The sequence below is a fragment of the Hipposideros armiger genome, unplaced genomic scaffold (assembly GCF_001890085.2).
Source record: "Hipposideros armiger isolate ML-2016 unplaced genomic scaffold, ASM189008v1 scaffold_929, whole genome shotgun sequence".
In the NCBI taxonomy this organism is placed as follows: Eukaryota; Metazoa; Chordata; class Mammalia; order Chiroptera; family Hipposideridae; genus Hipposideros; species Hipposideros armiger.
Genome location: NW_017732279.1, coordinates 369,298 through 387,803, shown reverse-complemented (window position 1 = coordinate 387,803; position 18,506 = coordinate 369,298). Strand labels below are relative to the sequence as shown.

The 18,506-nt window shown below is 36.6% G+C and overlaps 1 long non-coding RNA gene across 1 annotated transcript; it reads right to left on the bottom strand.

Annotated features, from left to right (window-relative positions):
- Positions 1–584: 584 nt before the first annotated feature.
- LOC109375332 (uncharacterized) lies at positions 585–17,655 on the bottom strand. Its single transcript, XR_002122547.1, has 3 exons — positions 17,640–17,655; positions 3,507–3,570; positions 585–605 (listed from the first exon to the last, which is right to left on the bottom strand). It is a non-coding gene; the product is annotated as an uncharacterized LOC109375332 (long non-coding RNA).
- Positions 17,656–18,506: the final 851 nt, after the last annotated feature.

Here is an 18,506-nt window from a genome sequence, read left to right as displayed (position 1 = left end):
AAATCATACAATATTTGTCCTCTATCTTTTGTCTAACATTTTACTTAGCATAATACTCTCTAGGGCCACCCATGTTGTGACAAAGGGCACGACTTCATTCTTTTTTTATGGCTGAGTAATATTTCATTGTGTATGGTACACACACACACACACACACACACACACACAAACACACACACACACACACTGACTAATGGCCAAATTATGAGGGTTCCAAACTCCTATGTACACCGGCTGCAAACTTTATGATGTCCTTCAACAACAGATCACAAGGAGCTGTCTTCTAGGCACTCACACAAGATTTCAAGCTGGCACTTATTACTGGCTTTTGCCATTCTGTGCCTAAAAAGCGTTCTTGTAAAGCCTCTTTTGCACCCAGCTGACCTTTTTCATTCCATCTGGTCCTGTATCAGTAGGAAATCGTGCATTCTTACAATTCCATTGGGCCACTCAAGACACAAAGCATTCTGGTAGATTGTCAGGTCCTGGCAGAAAGAGAATGCACCAACCTTTTATGTGTCTGCACTCAGGATGGGCTTACTTGAGCCTGATATTTCTTACTTCATACACAGAGCCGTTTGTATCTTCAAGGTACCTGCATGTAGCTAAATTAACGTGGAATTAGAGGAATTCTAGAATTAGTGGTCCTGCTGTTCTCAGAATCACCTATGCCCTCTCTTTTTGCCTGGCTTTTCTTCTTCATTTGCAATGAATTTTCTCTTGCAGGCATCCATAGTACCTTCCAGAACTTTAGCTTTTGCTGGCTGCTAATCTCTTTTCCTACCCCAAGCTCCCAGACAAATTTTATGTATGTGACCTTGGATTGAAGAGGTGGTATAATTTGTTTTCTCCTTCTAGGCGACTCCCTAGAAACTATATAAAGTAGTGGATGTGAACAGATACTTGGTTTTCAAAGGGAAGGTGTTGGCTGACTTCACATGCTTATCTGAGATCCAGCTGGCACCCCATTTTCATAACCACTGAAATGGTCTTTAGAGATACAGTCTTTATAGTTAAAGAAAATGACCCCTAGAGCAGCCAAATAATTGTTTAATCTTGTACACTTTAGCTAATGACAGATTCCAGTGTAATCTCCACCCTGCTTTGATCCTTCTGAATAAATAAATTCACATGAAGGGTAGAGAGTAAAACAGGAACAAGGCAGAACTGGGAAGAGAAAGGGTATGTGAGTTTTACAAAACGGATGGCATTTAATTGTGAGATTAGCTTCTTGAAAATGGGGAGGGAATGTTGCAAAAGGAAGAAAAATCATTTCTACTGTAGAAGTTTTTAAAGAGTGCCTATTAACATAAGTATGCCAAGGACACAAAATAGAAATATTGTATTTCCTTAAAAAAATTTATCAGATTATTTTAGGTACAATAAAAGAATCACTGCTACTCTAAAACATAGCTTTTAATTCAAATGATACCTAATCAAAATAGTATTAGGGTCAACGTTTAGGTCCCATGGTACACATGTTAAAATTTATTTCCCCAAAAAATGTAGTAGGCATTTCTGAAAATACTTCTCTTTGCAGCATTGTTATCATGTGTTATTTCAGTCTTTTCCTTTCACCCCTTTGCCCTGTTCCTTCTGCTTTTCTCAGAGCCTATGTCCATGTGCTAAATAAGCAAATGTGCTTTCCCTACTACCTCAAAATATGTCTACAGAATCATGTAGGTGAAACTGACAAACAGCACAAGATCATGGTCTCTGTGCTCATTTTCACAGGAAGGAGGAGAAATCCTTCTACTCAAAAAAGTGATTTTGTAATAAAAACATTGACAAAGCAAAGCCCCTCCCAGGTAATGTACCCCACATTCCTGCCAGTGACAGTTGCTATGACCAACTGGTGAGGGAGTAAGAGAGCATTTGCTTAAAGGTGTTTTAATATAATATTAGTGCCACCTAAGTGAAAATAGCTTCTCCAGTGCCGTAAAATATGAATTTATGTAGTCACTTGGAATCCATTAATTCACTGTAATTGGTAGACAATACGCTCATGTGTTATGGACTGAAAAATAACATCAATGCATTTCTGGAGGTGCAGGTCTGATTTCCTTTTTACTTTCTAATCAAACTAATTGCATATTACAATTTTATTGAGTTATTAGTCTTCCATCCATCTTACTTAATAAATATTTTATAATATTTAAAGTAAATTATAATTCATGAAATATTTGACTATAAAATCAACTGAAATCACTAAAGAAAGAAAAATAAACATGTGTAAATTCTTTTCAGACATTATATTCATGCACATTTATAAACATGACTTTATATATAGTATGCTAAATGTCTATGTACAAATATAAATGCAAAAATGGATATAATTATATGGCTATCAACCAGTAAAACATTCAGTGCACATTATACTTTGTGGAATGTATTTTGCCTGGGTGAGTTGAGACAGATTGTATAATAAAATGAACATGGCAAAAGTGAGGTTTAAGTCAGGAAACAGAATAGTAAAGCAATTTCCTGAGTTATTTAAATGCTTTCAAAGAGAAATGTCATTACATACTTGAGTTACACTGGCATATAATTACATGAACATCACAAATAACAATGTCTTACTAAGAAAACAGAAGTTATTATAGAAAAATTATTCCCCATCATAAATCTTCATTTTAAGCTCAGGTAAATACACACAAAGGGGGTTTGCACATTTTCAAAATTAATTCTAAGTCATTAAGTTGTCAATTATTATGATTAAAAAAAGTTTGTTTCTAAGTACATTTCAAAAACTCTTCCTTATAAATATGCTGAAGGGTTTAGAGATAAAGTGTAGTGATTTCTGTTATTTCTTTTGAAACTGATAAAAATAAGATGGATTGAGGGGTAGGTAGATAGATGAATAGATACATGATGTGAAGCAGAATGTTGATTGTGGAATCTAAGTAGTGGTACTATGGGTGTTCCATGGCATTTCTTACAATGTTTATGTTTGATAATTTTCATAATAAAATGATGAGGTAAAATATCAAGAGGAGAAACAGAAGAACAGGTTACAGGAAAGCTGAGTGTCATGAATACAGAATTTGTTGAAAAATTAACTGGGAACATGCCTGGGAAGGAAAAGAAATTTTATTTGTGAAGGAATTTGTGATCTTTTTACTATATCCTATCAAATGTGGAAAAATATTTATGTGACAAGCTCAGGTCTGGTCAATTCATTTATTTAATCATTTTATACTATACTCTCCATATGATACTTACTGTCCAGTCCATCTGCTAGATCCCAACAATATAACTGGAAAATAATAGATGGAAAAAATAGCAAATAGAAAACTAAAAGACAACGTTTTAGGTAGGATGGTGGATAAAGGACAAGGAACTTTGGAAACACCTGGAGTGGACGTCTTGCATGGGCAGTTTTAGAGGAAGAACCCTTCCATCCATGTGAAGGACAGACTGGAACTCTTAGCTAGAGTTCAGGCAAGCAGAAAGTTCACAAAGGCTATTGATAGCAAAATTGCATCCTAAAATGCAAGTCCACTTACCATGAAATAATTTACTGTTTTGAAGGACTTGATAGTATAGGGTGGTATCAGGAACCAAATGAGCCTAGGGAAGACAAAAACAATATTATAGTTACCAAAGCCTTAAGATGAAAGAGAAAGATTGCTTGTGAATACCATTTATTGCCTGGTGTTGAGGTTGGATTGTTGAAGATGCCACGTAACCGAACCCAAAGCTTAAAATCACCATGGTTACCCTCATGCTCATTCATGGTAGCTACCCAAGGTAATCTTTTTCTCTGTTGTTTTTCTGAATGGATCAAAGAATTTAGACCACCCCAGTGAAGTATAATTAGAATGGGCTTTTAAATTTATCTAGGGAAAAATGTGTTCAGAGCTAATGAGGCATTGCAGGGAAAAGAGACCTAGCCATAAGCAATCTCCACAAGAAGAGAACATTTCGGATACCTAATGCAAAGATGGCATTGTGTGGATGAGTGTAGTCAGAAGTGGTTTTTGTCTCTTGAACTTCTCACCCTAAAATCGAATTTCACTGGAAAATAGTAAATATGTTAAGATGACACTTTAACATTTTATTTTAAGAAAAAGACAGGCAACATTCTTCTATGAAAAGCCAAGCATTCTGTTCTTCGGATATAAAATTCCTCAAAAAGTTCAAAGATATAATTTCATCTAACAGCAGCTGAAAATCAAATCATGTTGAAAACTGAAGAAAGCATCCTTAGTACATGTACCTTGTATACTTATTTTGTATAGAGGAAAAACAGAGGTTTTGTTTGTTTGTTTGTTTGTTTGTTTGTTTTACTTAGATAAGATGCATCTGAAATAATCATATATTTTGAACTGTATTAACTGATTCAGACTATTTCAGGTAATATTTAATGCTCTGAAATACTTATTTATTTGGTAGCAATCTCAGTTATAGAGAGCAGCTCTCAAGCAATGCATGATGGAGTTTCATTTATAAACAACCAAACTCCCACAGTTTGCAGGTGAGGGTAAGCTCCTGTCCTGAAGATACTTTTTATTTTTGTAAATGGCATTCACTTTAATTTTTGGTTCTAAGGTTTTTTTGTTTGTTTGTTTGTTTGTTTTTTAACATTGAAAATATGTTACCATAAGGCAGACCCCCTTAAGTGAGTACCATCTTAAATACTTGCCAGCTAACAGATTACACAGTATCAAAATCTAAGCTTGAGAGAATGGGGCACAAGCTAGGCACTTGGTGATGGTTCTGGAAAGGGAGGTTAAAAGATTCAAAGACAGCCTCTGTGTCCTGTGCTCTTCTGTCTGAGACAGGCCCTGGGGATATTATTAGTCTCTTTAACATCTGTGAGGGAATTAAAGTTGGAACACAGGCCAATGACCTCACACAGGGAAGTGAGCTACAACGTGCAACAAAAGAAATCTAAGCAAAGGGAAAGATGCTACCATGCCTTTCTTTAAAATCCACTCTCTGTGTAAGAGAAACCAGGCTTTGTCACTGGTGCTGACAAGGAGCAGAGGCAGATCTGAAGACTTTGTCAGACGACAGTCAAGGCATTAATCAAAGCACCCACAGCTTTATGGAGCTTTGAGCTACAGGGGATAATGAGTCTCAGTCCTGATTTGGTTTTGAACAAGGGAAACATTTAAGGAAATGGTAAATAGGCTTTGTTTAGAATGTTTCAGTTTAGAGCCTAGATTAAGTGATGTAGTCATTATTCTCCCTAGAATATTTTCATCTATTTCGAGTAAGTTACAGAATATTCTAATTTTGGAGCAGAGGTCATTCTTCTTTATTGCTGAATGATGCAAACTTGACCACAAAAGACCTCAATAATTAACTCACACGAAATCATAAAACTACCTCTCATAAGGGCTTTGGAGATCACAGAGCTCAATCTCAATGCTTTACAGATGTATAAACTGAGATCCAGGGAAGTGAAATGATTCTGTCCATGGTCACAGTGTTCATCTATGACTGCAATGGGACTAGAGCCAAGAGCTCCTGAAACAGCTCCATTGCAATTCTACCACTCCGAGAAGCTCTTACATGATAAACTGCAAATATGCATGTTAAAAGACCTCAAACTGAAATACAGCTCTAGAATTATATTCTGTATTTATCCAGCTCATAAAAACTCCTAAATCTTCCCAAATTTTAAGATTTGTAGAGTAACAGCATTGCAATGGCACATGGAAGCATGTGTCACACACACACACACACACACACACACACACACCTGTGTTATGTCTCAAAGACATGCTTAGGTATTTTTGGCAGGGTTACATACATAATAGTAAGGATCTGAGGGAAAGGGTATTTCAGAGTCGATAGATATACTCCAGGATTTTCTCCTTCTAAAATACATGGGTTCTCTTTGGAGCTTACAAACTATATAGATCTGTATACATTATAAATAACATATACATATTTTAGTACTTCCATTAATGGGAAATAGTAAATCATAACAACTTTGCTACTGGACTTTAATATCTATGCCAACAAAATGTCCTTGTTATCCTGCTGTTTCTTAGGTTGTCCTTTATCATTTCCTTTGCTGGTGTAATCACCTAAAATATAACCTTGGAAAAGTACCTTGCTTTTCTTAGTTCTAACTATTAAAAGGATCTTTGGATAAGTACATTTATAAAACATTATCCTCATTTCTTTATTTTTACAATCCTCATTCTCAGACTGCAAAGAGATGTCACTAATTCATTCTCTCTTTTTTGGTCAAACTTCTCATTGCCTAGAGTGGAAGCTAACGAGGTGGGAACAGACTGAACTCCTTCTTTTGGTGTTTCAGATATAAGACACATTGTGCTCGACCATTTGAGACACAATCAAAGCTCAGCCAGCCCACTCCTCCCACTGGAGAGAATTACTGACAAAGGGGAGAATCTAATACTACAAATAATAACAATGACATGAGCTAGTCTTTATGGGTATGCTGCAGATTACCAAGAACTCTCCATGCCTTATCTCAATTGGTATTCATAACAATACTGTGAGAAAGATATTATTGTCATGTTCAGTTAAGAAACGGTGGTTATATCATAATTTATTATCTATATAAATAAAAAGTTCATATAAATTATTATTTATGAATTGTTACTATGAAAATCTCCCCAGAAGCTATAATTGCTAACTAACATTTATTGAGTGCCTCCTATAGGTCTTCATGAAAACATCCTAAGACATATCAAGATACCTTCATTTTTCATATAAACAGACTAAGATTTAACAAGTCTAAGTCATTGGTCCAAGATCACACAGTTAGTAAGCAGTGGAGCTATAATTTCATTCAGTTAGTGTGAGTATATAGCCACTGGCTTAAAGGGCAGTTAAGCTGTGGAAATTGGGGGAAAAAAAAAAGAAAGGCATGAAGAGAAACAGGAAACAAATTAATTATAGTTATTGCTAACATAGTTACTATTGTTGCATTCTTATTACTGAGGGGTTTCCTGCTGGCAACTAAGTTGAAAAGGAAAACATGGTGGATTCAGTAATTTCCTTTTTCTGATTTTGTCAAGATGGAGCGCATGCTGCAAAGAATTCCAAGATACAGACATACAAGCCATTGGAGTTGAATGATAAGAGAATTTCTCTTTGGTGATCTAATGTCCACAGACATGGGTTTCAGTGCTGGGGACACTCCATTCCCTTCCTTGGTCTCTCTTTTGTGTTCTCCATCTTGCTGAGCAGCTGACCTTTAAAAACCTGCTTTAATGCATTTCTTTACCCTCTGCCTTTGGTTTGATTTGTCCAATGGAGGAATGGCTGGAGGGCTAGCGGTAGAAGAGTGAGGTCGGAGTGTTTATTCTCCCCAAGTCACTTCCTACTGGGTTACAGTGACTTGGCTGTGACCCTCTATGATAGACCACTTGTCAGGCAGCCCTCTCAGAATTCTGCCAATTTGCTTCTTCCCCATCCCTTCAGACATAGGTTAAGGGCTCCCCTGCTGTGAATCTGAGAGTACTGCACTATCCCTTGCTGGGTTTCCTAAACTCTGTCCACCTCTTTGTGAATAGTCCCTTGATAAAATTCTCCTCAACTCTTCTACCCTCCAGATCACACAGCTCATCAGAATGAGATCCTGGCCAAACCTCAAACATAATTTGTCTGCCTCCAGAGTCCATAGACTTTCCCTCACCACATGAAACTTCTATCACACTACACATATTACTCAGTGATAAGAAAGGCCTGTGCACCTGCCTTTTAAATGTGTCAAATGTAATCAATCTGTAAGAGGAGAGTCACCCCACATTTATTTGTCCGAATACCTTACAATTCCATACTCGCTGCTTCAATTGCTTATCTGGACACTTCGTGTTACTGTGTTTAATTAAGAAATTATGAATTTCTACAGCTGTCTAAACAAAATAACCAGCACTTTTCTTAGAGTTACCCAGTTACCCCACACACATTTAGGTCAACATTCACCTTTTCCACCCATGGCAAAAAGCACAGTCACCAGCAGCATTATGGCGCATGGTATACTATTATATCTTTGCTATATAGTTTCCCAACCTCAGTTCTCTTTTTTCTAAGCCACTTGATAAATATGTACCTTTATTTAAAGTAGAAATTATATGTATTATATTAGGTAATCAGTCACGCCAATTTTTAAATATTGTGTGGTAATAGGACTCATGAAAAATTTTCCTGGGACACTATTTTTTGCTATTTAACAAATGAATACTGGTTGCACTGTTTCTAACATTCTTGACAACTTTAACAAGAGATGTCTTCTGTGTTTCTTCTATCTGCCATGGTAAAAAGGTCACTTGAAAGTTAAAGTCTTTGCATTTAAAAGTCATGTTTTCTTACTACAGAGAACCATGTATGAGACTTCCAAATAATATTGGGTCTTCGGAAAAGTCATGATGTATTTTGTCTATGTTTTTCAAAGCTCATTTATTTATATAAAGAACAAAGATCAATCCATGATATGTTGCCCATTTTGTTCAATAACCTTTTGCCATCTTTCAGTGAGCTTCACAATTCCTCGTTCATAGACGGACCTGTCTTTATTTGCAAAAAACTGAACAAGGTGCTGATTTATAACCTCATCTGAATTGAACGTTATATCACGCAGGGAGTTTTGAAGAGAGCGAAAAAAGTGGAAGTCTGACAGAGCAAGGTCAGGCATGTATGGTGGGTGTGGCAACACATCCCATCCAAGCTCCAATCATTTCTGGCAGGTGATCAAACTTGTGTGTGGTCTCGCGTTGTTGCAATGGAACACAACTCCTTTACAATTAACGAGCTCTGGACGTTTCTGGATGATGGATTTGTTCAAACTGTCCAATTGCCAACAGTACACATTCGAATTGAGTGTTTGGTTCCCTGGTAGGAGCTCGAAAAGCACAATACCTTTAAAATCTCACCACACTGAGAGCATAACCTTCCTCTGATGAATGTCTGCTTTCGATGTCATTTGAGGCAAATCATCACGTCGGGACCAAGACCGTTTGCACACCACATTGCTATAAACAATCCACTTCTCATCACCAGTTATCAGTCACTTTAAAATAGAATCGTTTCCCTCACGTTTAACGAACACATTGCAGATGTTTAAACGTGCCATCAAATGAACTTCATTGAGTTCATGCAGAACCCAAATGTCGAGCTTGCTTACATATCCCAGCTTCTTCAGGTGGTTTTGAACGCTTGAATGATGGATGTTCAATGTTTCTGCAATCTCTCATGTCATGTAATGTGGGTTTGACTCGATCAATGCCTTTATTTTGTCATCATCAACCTCGGTGGGCCACCCTGACCGAGGAGTGTCATTGAGATCAAAATTGCCAGCACAGAATTTTGTGAACCATCATTGGTACTGACGTTCTTGTAGAGCATTGTCACCGTAAACTTTATGCAACTTTTCACAAGCTTGATGCATGTTCTTCCCTTTATGGAAGGAAAACAGTAAAATATGGCAAAAATGCACAGTTTGGTCTTCCATCTTCAACTTGTAAAATCTCCAGAACTCAATCAAATTGCTCATTTTTTTTTTAGAATGAAGCTAGAACTGTCAGCTGTCAAATGACAGCAATAACATAGATGCGAATGACTCTAGTACTTCCAAAAGTGAACAAAGAGCCATCTGTTGCAAACATGTGTCATGACTTTTCCGAAGACCCAACAGAAAGAACCAAAGATGAAACAAGTTGGTTCTACCACAAGTTTCATTTTAGTCTTTTGACTTTTGACAGCACAGGCTTAGAGGTTGTCTCTGGCAATAGAAAAGATTCTACCACAGTTGTCTCGAAAAAGTACTTTAAAATCAAGCTTGGTAATAAGCAGCCCAAGTAGGAAACTTACAAAAAAGTGTTATTAGACATGTCCCTGCCTCCTAAAGACAGGTCATTAAGGAAGGCCAGATCCATTGAACTTTACCACAAATCAAATTAAAATTTGTCATATTTAATAAAATCAATCCTCGATCTCTGTACCAAGAGATTCCAATATCAGAACTTGTTGATAGTTTAGTTATGTCTTCCCTTTCATATAACTGGTAAAATAGTTTTTATAGAATACATTGAATTAGGTTAAATGTGTGTTCAAATGTGCTTAAAGTCAAATAGAATTGGAGAAACTTTTTGATATTCACCATCAAGAAAATATTGCAGTAGTCTGCTCTATGCAGGCCAATATATATATTCGTATCTCATATCTATGTGTGTATATATATATAGACATACATATACACACATAGATATGAGATACGAATATATATATATATATGTATGTATTTTTTCAATTACAGAGTGTTTATTTGGTTTGCCTTTCTTTTGAGTTCCTGGTGTATTGTTTATTTCAGATCTTATTCAAGGTTTTTCTTATGTTAAAGAAACAAGTGATGTAAAGCTGCTTAGGAAACCTCAGGGGTGTGAGCAACTGTGAGTGTCTCAGTAGTTTTGAAAGCCACATTTTCATCTTCAGGGTTCAAGTAAAATAGACCATTTTATTGATAGACATAACAAAAAAATAAAGCCCTTTATTGGTTCTCAATGGCAATACAACAACTTAAATCTTTTTTTTCAGTTACTGTTCAAAAACCCTAGTCCCAGGTCATAATGGTCATAATCTTTATATCCCTCTTAAATAATAATAATGTACTTGTTTTCAGGGAAGATATAGGAATCAAAGAGCCAGATGTGAATTTGATTTTCCACCTGCAAATTATCTTCAGTCTTGAGACAATTACTAACCCACCATTCTAAGTCTTTAAAGTATTAGAAAAGTAGGAGAAACTCAGTTAAATCTTACCAACTCAAAATACCAGTGCTTTAAATACATTTAAAGGAGCAATGGCTATAAGATACTTATTATTTTGTTCTGAAACATGGTGGTAGCTTAATAATTGGTGTGTTTTAAATATATTATTAATAAATCTCTTCTTTGATACAGTTTCTATCTCTGAAATTATTGAATTAAAAAAAAATTCTTAAGGCCAGCTGAGTGGCTCAGTTGGTTAAAAGTTCACTCAAGAGTGTGAGCTCTGAGCAACAGGGTCACCAGTTTGATTCCTGGACCAAGCTGAGCTGCCACTGAGCTGCCAACAGATGGGAGGATGGCTCAGCTTAAAAAAATTATTTTAAAAGAGGCCACTCTATGGCAGTAAATAGATAGTATAGTACCTTTTCAATGTGAGTTAACAGAAATGGTTTAGATAAAATTATGATTATGTTAGCTTTCATCTTCCCTTTCAATTTAGGTGCTACTTTTAGTAATCTTGTAACCTATTATCAATCATCCCACTCTAAAATACATACTACTAGCATGATGTTCATTATGGACAAAGAATTTTAAAAATCATGGACATCCTACTAGAGCTATGTGTTATAATCTCTTTTAGACTGCTATATCTCTCCATCCATTTCCAATTATCATATTTACAATATATATTAATTTGGATGACTATTCATATTCCAGTTATCTATTGTTGCCTAAGAAAAATGTTGAAAAAGTTAATAGCTGGAAAAAACAAAAATATTATTATATTTAATTATTTTATAGGTCAGAAATTCAGGCAAGACCTGTTCGGTGGTATTTTTTTTCCACGTGCTATAAACTGGGGTCACTTCAGTGGCATTTGACTGGCATCACGCGTCACAGCTAGTCTGAAGGCGACAAGATGGTCAGTCACATGAGCAACGTCTTGGAGGCAATGGATGGAAGGCTGGGTACAGCTGAGCCCACTGCTGCTCCACTTAGACTGGTCTCAGAAAGATCTGTCCTGCCAGAGGACAGGGTTTCTTGCATGACAGCTCAGGGCTCCAAGAGAACTAGATAAAAATAATCTAGCATGATGCCATAGATATGCTGAGGAATGAATAAATATTTGTGAGCTGAATGAATGCATCTCCTGGAAGTATTTTCATAGTACTAGAGAACTGGAAAAAAAACTTCATAACTCAAAAGTATGGGTAAATAATATTTAGCATCAATATGTAGCACTACATTAAATCACACCCATTCCATCAATGAGTATGGCTTGTGGATAAAATACTCTTTCCTCATTTCACTTGACCACAGCAAACTCTTCATTTGGGCATTGGTGGTAACAGTGTTTGGGTACCAATTGCATACACTGCACTCTTTTGGATGCTGCAAATAATGCAAGATCACAAGAGAGTTCAGAGATTGTTACATCATAAGCTATATGAGGTCAGGGATCTGCTACATTGCATAGTGTGTCATATTTGTTGGATAAATACATGAAAACCTCTCAATAAGCATAGATTTTCTTATGGTTGAAGAGTCATGCTATTACCATAGAGATATGTTACCCTTTTTCACTTAAAATAAAACTACATTTTATTGTTAGGAAAAAAAATACAAATATTTTAGCATTTAAAGTATTTATCCATTCACACAATTCATCTGTAAGTTTCTATTAATGGTAGTAAATTTAGAGAATTCATCTGATTAACAAAAAAAATTAAACATGAAACTAGTTCAAAATCAGTATATTCAATTCTTCAGCCTCATTATGAGACTCATTATGAGATTTCTTGATTCTTATCAAAAGAAAAATAAATTTAAAGTCTACAGACATAATTGCAATGTTGAATTATAGTTATAAAGAGCAAAAAAGGAAAATATTTGTACTTCATTAGCCATTCAAAAACTGAAATTAAAACCAAAAATAAAACCTATGCAAAACACCAGTTTTTGTTGGGGAGAATTAAGAAAAAGAGCAGCATATTATATTCTGAGGACTCACAAATCTAGTATCTAAATAACAGTATCTGTCATTTATCATGTATTTACAATGAACCAACTGCAGAACCATGTTGTATTAAATCACTGGTCAAAAGAATCACTGAATTATTACACCCGTTTTACAGATGAGGAAACTGAGTCTTACAGTTGCAAACTAGTTGTGCTCAATTCATACAGCTAATGCATTAAACACTAATATTTAAACCCAAGTCTGGTTACTGCCAAAATCTATGCACCTAACCATCTTAGTGTATGTTTGCTCTATCTATTCATTTATCCTTCAACAGATGGTGATCGGGTAGTTAAGACAGATAAGGTATAGTTCAGGTGCTGATGATAAAGACAGGAACAAACCAGACAAAGTCCCTGCTCCTCTGCAGCTAACAATCCAGCTTGTGGAGATATATAATACACAAGATGCATATAGAAGTCATATTGTAATTAATGTTATGGAGAAAAACAGAGTAGGTGAGGGGGCTATGGAGTATCCATATAAGGTTGATATTAATATAAAGTCAATGAATAATGTCTTACTGCAATATTTAAAGCATTGCGGGACTTATATGCTTCCAAGACCTTGACGTTACTTTAGGAGAATACCAAGTTCCTACTTATAATGAAATTCAAGTCACCGCAAAGAGCTTTGTACCCATTTATCCCTCTAAGTTTGAAGTAGCTTTGAACTTGCAAGGACAGTGAGCTTCCTAACATATGAGTATATATGGCAGTAGCCAGGTTTGCAACTCCCATGAGGCCTAGCACATCACTGTAGGCATATAGAGAACTAAAAACACAGGAAATGAGAATTAAAAAAAAAAGTTTATAAACCATCTTAAAGGATGAGTGTGATCAAATTAAAATTACTTAACCAATAAATGCAGAGCGGAACATGGTCATCCATGATAGACTTTGATTTATTATTAATCAGTATATTCTACTTTATAGAATATATTGGTCAATTTAATAGCTATAATATTATGTATTTGCAATATTATATTGGTCAATATAATATATGGGGGGAAGGGATTACAAAGAACTGACTACCTTGACTCAGCTTAAACACAAGAGTGGATCTAGGGCAAGTATGATACAGTTAGCTTGACAAAACCAAAGATAAAGATCAGGCAACTCCAGGTGTCTCGCTGGACCCATGTGTGTTCCTCTTTGGGTGATATGAATATGGCTTAGCTTCAATGAGCCCCAACTTTTGATGATTCATTAGATTTTCAAACATCCAAGAGAGACACCGTAAGTGACCAAGCTTGCACTAAGTGTCTCCACCTCTGGCTCAGCTGCTGTTGGTCTGGAGGATGGGGTGATGCTTCCGAAACCCATCTGATAGGAGAGTTCCTCACAGCCTCTACTTTAGTTGGTGCCACCGTGTTAGTTTTCACTCAGCACAATTTCCGCTGTGCCCAGCAGAGCTCCTAGCACATGACAGATGATTAAAAAGCATGCATTAAAGAAATAGTTCTCACTTTTCAAGGTAACCGCGTGCTAAAACAGTGTGTTATGAGCACTGGCACATGAAGGAGTAAATGTTCTCATTTCAAAAAGTTCCACTGAATCAGGCAATCCTATGAAAATTGGTTAAAAACCAAGCAAGAATCCTCTTTTCACTGCTTCATAACTCACATCAAAGCATTTAAATGTTCAATATTGCCAAAAAACACAGTTCTTGAAAACTTTATTTATTGGATGTTTTAATCAATGAATTGAGCATATTTATTAATCAGGTAAATATAATAACGAGTAATCAGTATTCACTTTAGCTGCACAAAAGTCAGTAGGTAAAGCAGGGTTACTGAAAGTATGTAAGTATATAAGCAAAGGATGCTTCAACTGAAGAACATACATGTTTTGGTGCTTTGTCTCCTCTGAGGAGATCAGCCTCAGGATTCAGTTCTCTGGCTGCATCATGCAGTGAAAGCAGCAATCTGCTATACTGGTTACCTCGGTAGTCCAGACTCACAAGAATTGCCAGTATCTATCATTATAAAGACCAGTAAAATTTCAGAGAGACAGCTGTGAAAAAGATTATAATAAACGCTTAATTTTTATTTTGCTATATAACTATTTTGATATTTGCTTTATAAATCTGAATAAAATCTAGGGGCAGAAAATATTTCCACTATTTACTAATGAAAAAACTGAGGCCCAGAGAAGCTAACTGACTCCCCAAAGTAAACAGAAATACTCATCTATAGAACTGAGGTTCGGAATCCTCTCTGACTGGCTCTGAAGCCCATGTTTCTCCCTTTACATTACTTCTGTTAGGTCCTTGTTTGTTAATAAAGACCTGAGAGACTGAGTTTTTTTGTTTTAAAGGCTTTATTGAGCCAAGCCTGGCGTCCGCCTCACTCTGCAAGAAGAGAACGGCCCCGAGGTCTTGGCAGGTGGAAGTTTTATAGGGCTTGATTTTTGGGGTTTTGGGCAAAAGCAGAAGCAAAGCAGGTGTACAGAAGCAAAAAGAGCAGTTAGCTCTTGTGAAATGTTCCAAGCCAGTTGTGACAAAACTACTTCTATAAAATTTTACTGTTGCAACCCATTTCTTATAAATCTAAGCTTTTACTGTACCCAGTTCTTGTAACATTAAGTTTCCACTTGTTATTACCACGCTCTGGTGTCTTAACAGGATACTCTGTTATGTTTAGCTGAAGCAGCTGAAGTGTGGCTTGCTCTTATTCCTAAAGGCTGGTGTATCTAAATGAGCCCATCTGGCCTAGAGTCCGGGCCGGGGTCCTCACACCTTCTTTCCAATAAACATTCAAAATGGGACTTGAGATGTTAATGTATATCTTTAAAAGGGTACCAGGAGAAATATCACAAAATCAAGTTGCCAGCAGTTGGAAAAGTGGAGGTTACTGAATAGCCTTAAACCAGATCATCTGCTTGAGAAACAAATCCTGAGACTAATAATGGTATCCATCCTGCAGTTACAGAAACTCTTGGGAAGCCAAAAGAAATTATTTTTACCAATGGAAAAAAAAGAGTTGCCCAAAGAATTGCAAAAGACAGCATCACCTTAAACTGTAACTTTAAGTAAAATAGTCTTCTGCAGGCTAACTTTGAATTCTTGCCACAAGTATTTTAGACGATAAACAATCTAATAATAATATCAACCACTATGACATCCACAAATTCATTCTTTTGAAATCTTGCAAAGACATTTTCTAATAGTGGCCTTGTGGTCTCTTGTTTATATAGAAAGATGAAGAAACTGTTGTGTGGTTGGTAATCTGGTTGAGAGCCCAGACTATGTCTTTTACTCAGTATGAAACAAAGCCAGCATCTAACATGGCATCTGGCATATAGCAAATATTCAGTAAATGTTGAGTGAACACTTTTTCATTGTATGGGATAGATTTGGACTCATCAAGTCACATTGTTGCGCCCTGTCACTGATGGAATTGGAGAGCTACCTGCAGAAAGCCGCTGTGCAGGAAGTGTCTGTGGAGCAACCAAAAGTTGAATGGGCCCAGGTGGGGATTTAGCCACGGTTAAAAACCACATTGGCAATAGCACCAGGCCTTCAGGAGGTTTTGCCAATTAGCTTAGATGTGAAAAGAACATAGGACGTAGAATCAACTGAATGTGTAGCACAGTTCCAACATGTCCTGATTATGTGACTTCTGTGAAAACCAAATGAGATAATTGATTGAAAAGATCTTTAAGTTTTAAAGTATTTGACAAAGGTTGGTAATTAACATTTTGGCATGTATGCCTTAAAATCATGTTTCCATTAGTATCTCTCTTTTAACATTTTTGAAACATGGTCTAAATTCTGTTAATGAATCTACAGTCCTCTATAAGGATGAGTATTCTGAAAATTTTGAATGCATTTTATCCGAATGTTGTTTAGAAATGACTACCTGTAACTAAATGATTTTGCTGTCTCATCCCTGTGTTCTAGAGCCTTCACCCTCCCTTTCCCAGTGAGACTTTGAGAAGACAAGAGTAGACCAGAAAGAGCACTGAGAAAGAGTTCCGAGGACCTGAATAACTGCTACCTGACCTTAGGGAAATAACCCAAGTTCCCTTAAATGCCATTCACATAACATGACATGGGATTTACCCAAAAAAACTCATAATATAACTGTGAGGATCAAATAAGATGGTGTGTTTCATAGAGAACCATACAAATGTAAGATAATATTATTGCTGAATATCAATTCACCATTTTTTTTCAGACATCAATGGCAGAATCCTAGATGAATCCATATTTCTCCCACAACATGTACATCTTATAGGTATTGGCTTATGCGTCTGTACCCTCCAGTACAGGCAGCGTGGTTTAATTTTTGTAGTGTCTCTACAAGAGCTTCTGTTCATGTATATGTCAATCTTTCAGCAAGTATTACTAAATGCCATAATTAAGTGCGAGTTACGCTGAGGGATGTGGGTACAGCAGTGAGCTAGATACCCTGTCCATTTTCCTCACAGAACAAAAATACCCAAAGAATGTGGCAAAGTCACTTTTTACTACTCAGTGCTTCCCTGTGAGATAAAGTGTTTGGAATATGGGGAAATTGCATTACAGCTGAAGAGAAGTCACAGAAAGCCCAATACCACCCAACTCCAAGAAATCTCTTCTTCTCGAAGCTATTAGCTCCACTTTCCCACTTGCACATTTTGATGAGATAAAAAATAGGCAAAACATGCAGGTTGACCAAGTTCTCATTCAGATAGCCTACATTATAAAAGCAACATTGCTGGGATCGCCTGAATTTTGCAATTAGCATTAAATGCTATTTAGAAATAGCCTAATGCCATGCAATGGAACGTACCTGAACTTGCAAATGAGAAAGGAAAAGGGTTAACTGAAAGTTTGCTAAAATATCACCTCCACTTTTGTTCATGGCCCCAAAATTATGTGATAGGCACATGCCCAAAACTCTTGGTTTCAAAACATCATAAAAATTCCTTCAACTCACCTTGATGTAGAAACAAACAACTTTGTTAGAAATCATGTTCTCCCTGGAATTTGAAGGGCAACGATGGATGACATTAATGACATTCTGTTGTATGTGGAACCGGTATAAAAGCTGCAAACATCTGACAAAAGACTCCCATCCCTAAATGGCAGAAATTATTGAAACCACAGGCGTGCAGCCTCCTCCCTGGGAACCTTTATCAAGGAACAGTTGGAGGTGGGCTTTTTGGAGCAGACTGTAGTTACCTTCAATTCATGCTGGTCAGGTCTTTTACCAGGAGAGTTTTGCTTTCGGTATTTGTATAGTGCAAGCAGGCAACTGTTTACCTCAGGCCATGAGAGCCAATCCGGTGCTTTGCAATCAGTGTGCCACAGGCAGCTCTGTTGCCCATGGAAACAAAGGCTTCTTTGGGGGAGGGAGGGTGCTCTGCAGGGGGCAAGGCAGAAAATAATCCCATCAATTTTGGCCAGTGTCCTATTTGAAGGTGTTTTTGCTAATGTGAACAACAGCCACAAAATATTTGTACAGGATTACAATATTTTACAGTCATTTAAAAACTTGGTTTTGAGTTCTCTAAATTGTTTGCGGTAATGGCCTTCACTCCTTTCAATAAATTTTTCCTAAGTGAAGTAAATGTTCAACTGGGACTGCCTTGCATGCCTCCTCCTGCCTCAGCACAAAGAGGGAACATGTTGATGCTGATACGAATGGAGGGTCCTCAGATTGTGGCATTAAGAAGAAAGCTTTGGAGATAGATTAAGGCTGGACCTCAATGCGTGTTTTAAAATGTCATGAAAATGGCCTGGATTAGAATTTCATAAATGTCTTCTATCATTCTTCCAACATTCAAAATATAAATTAAATCTC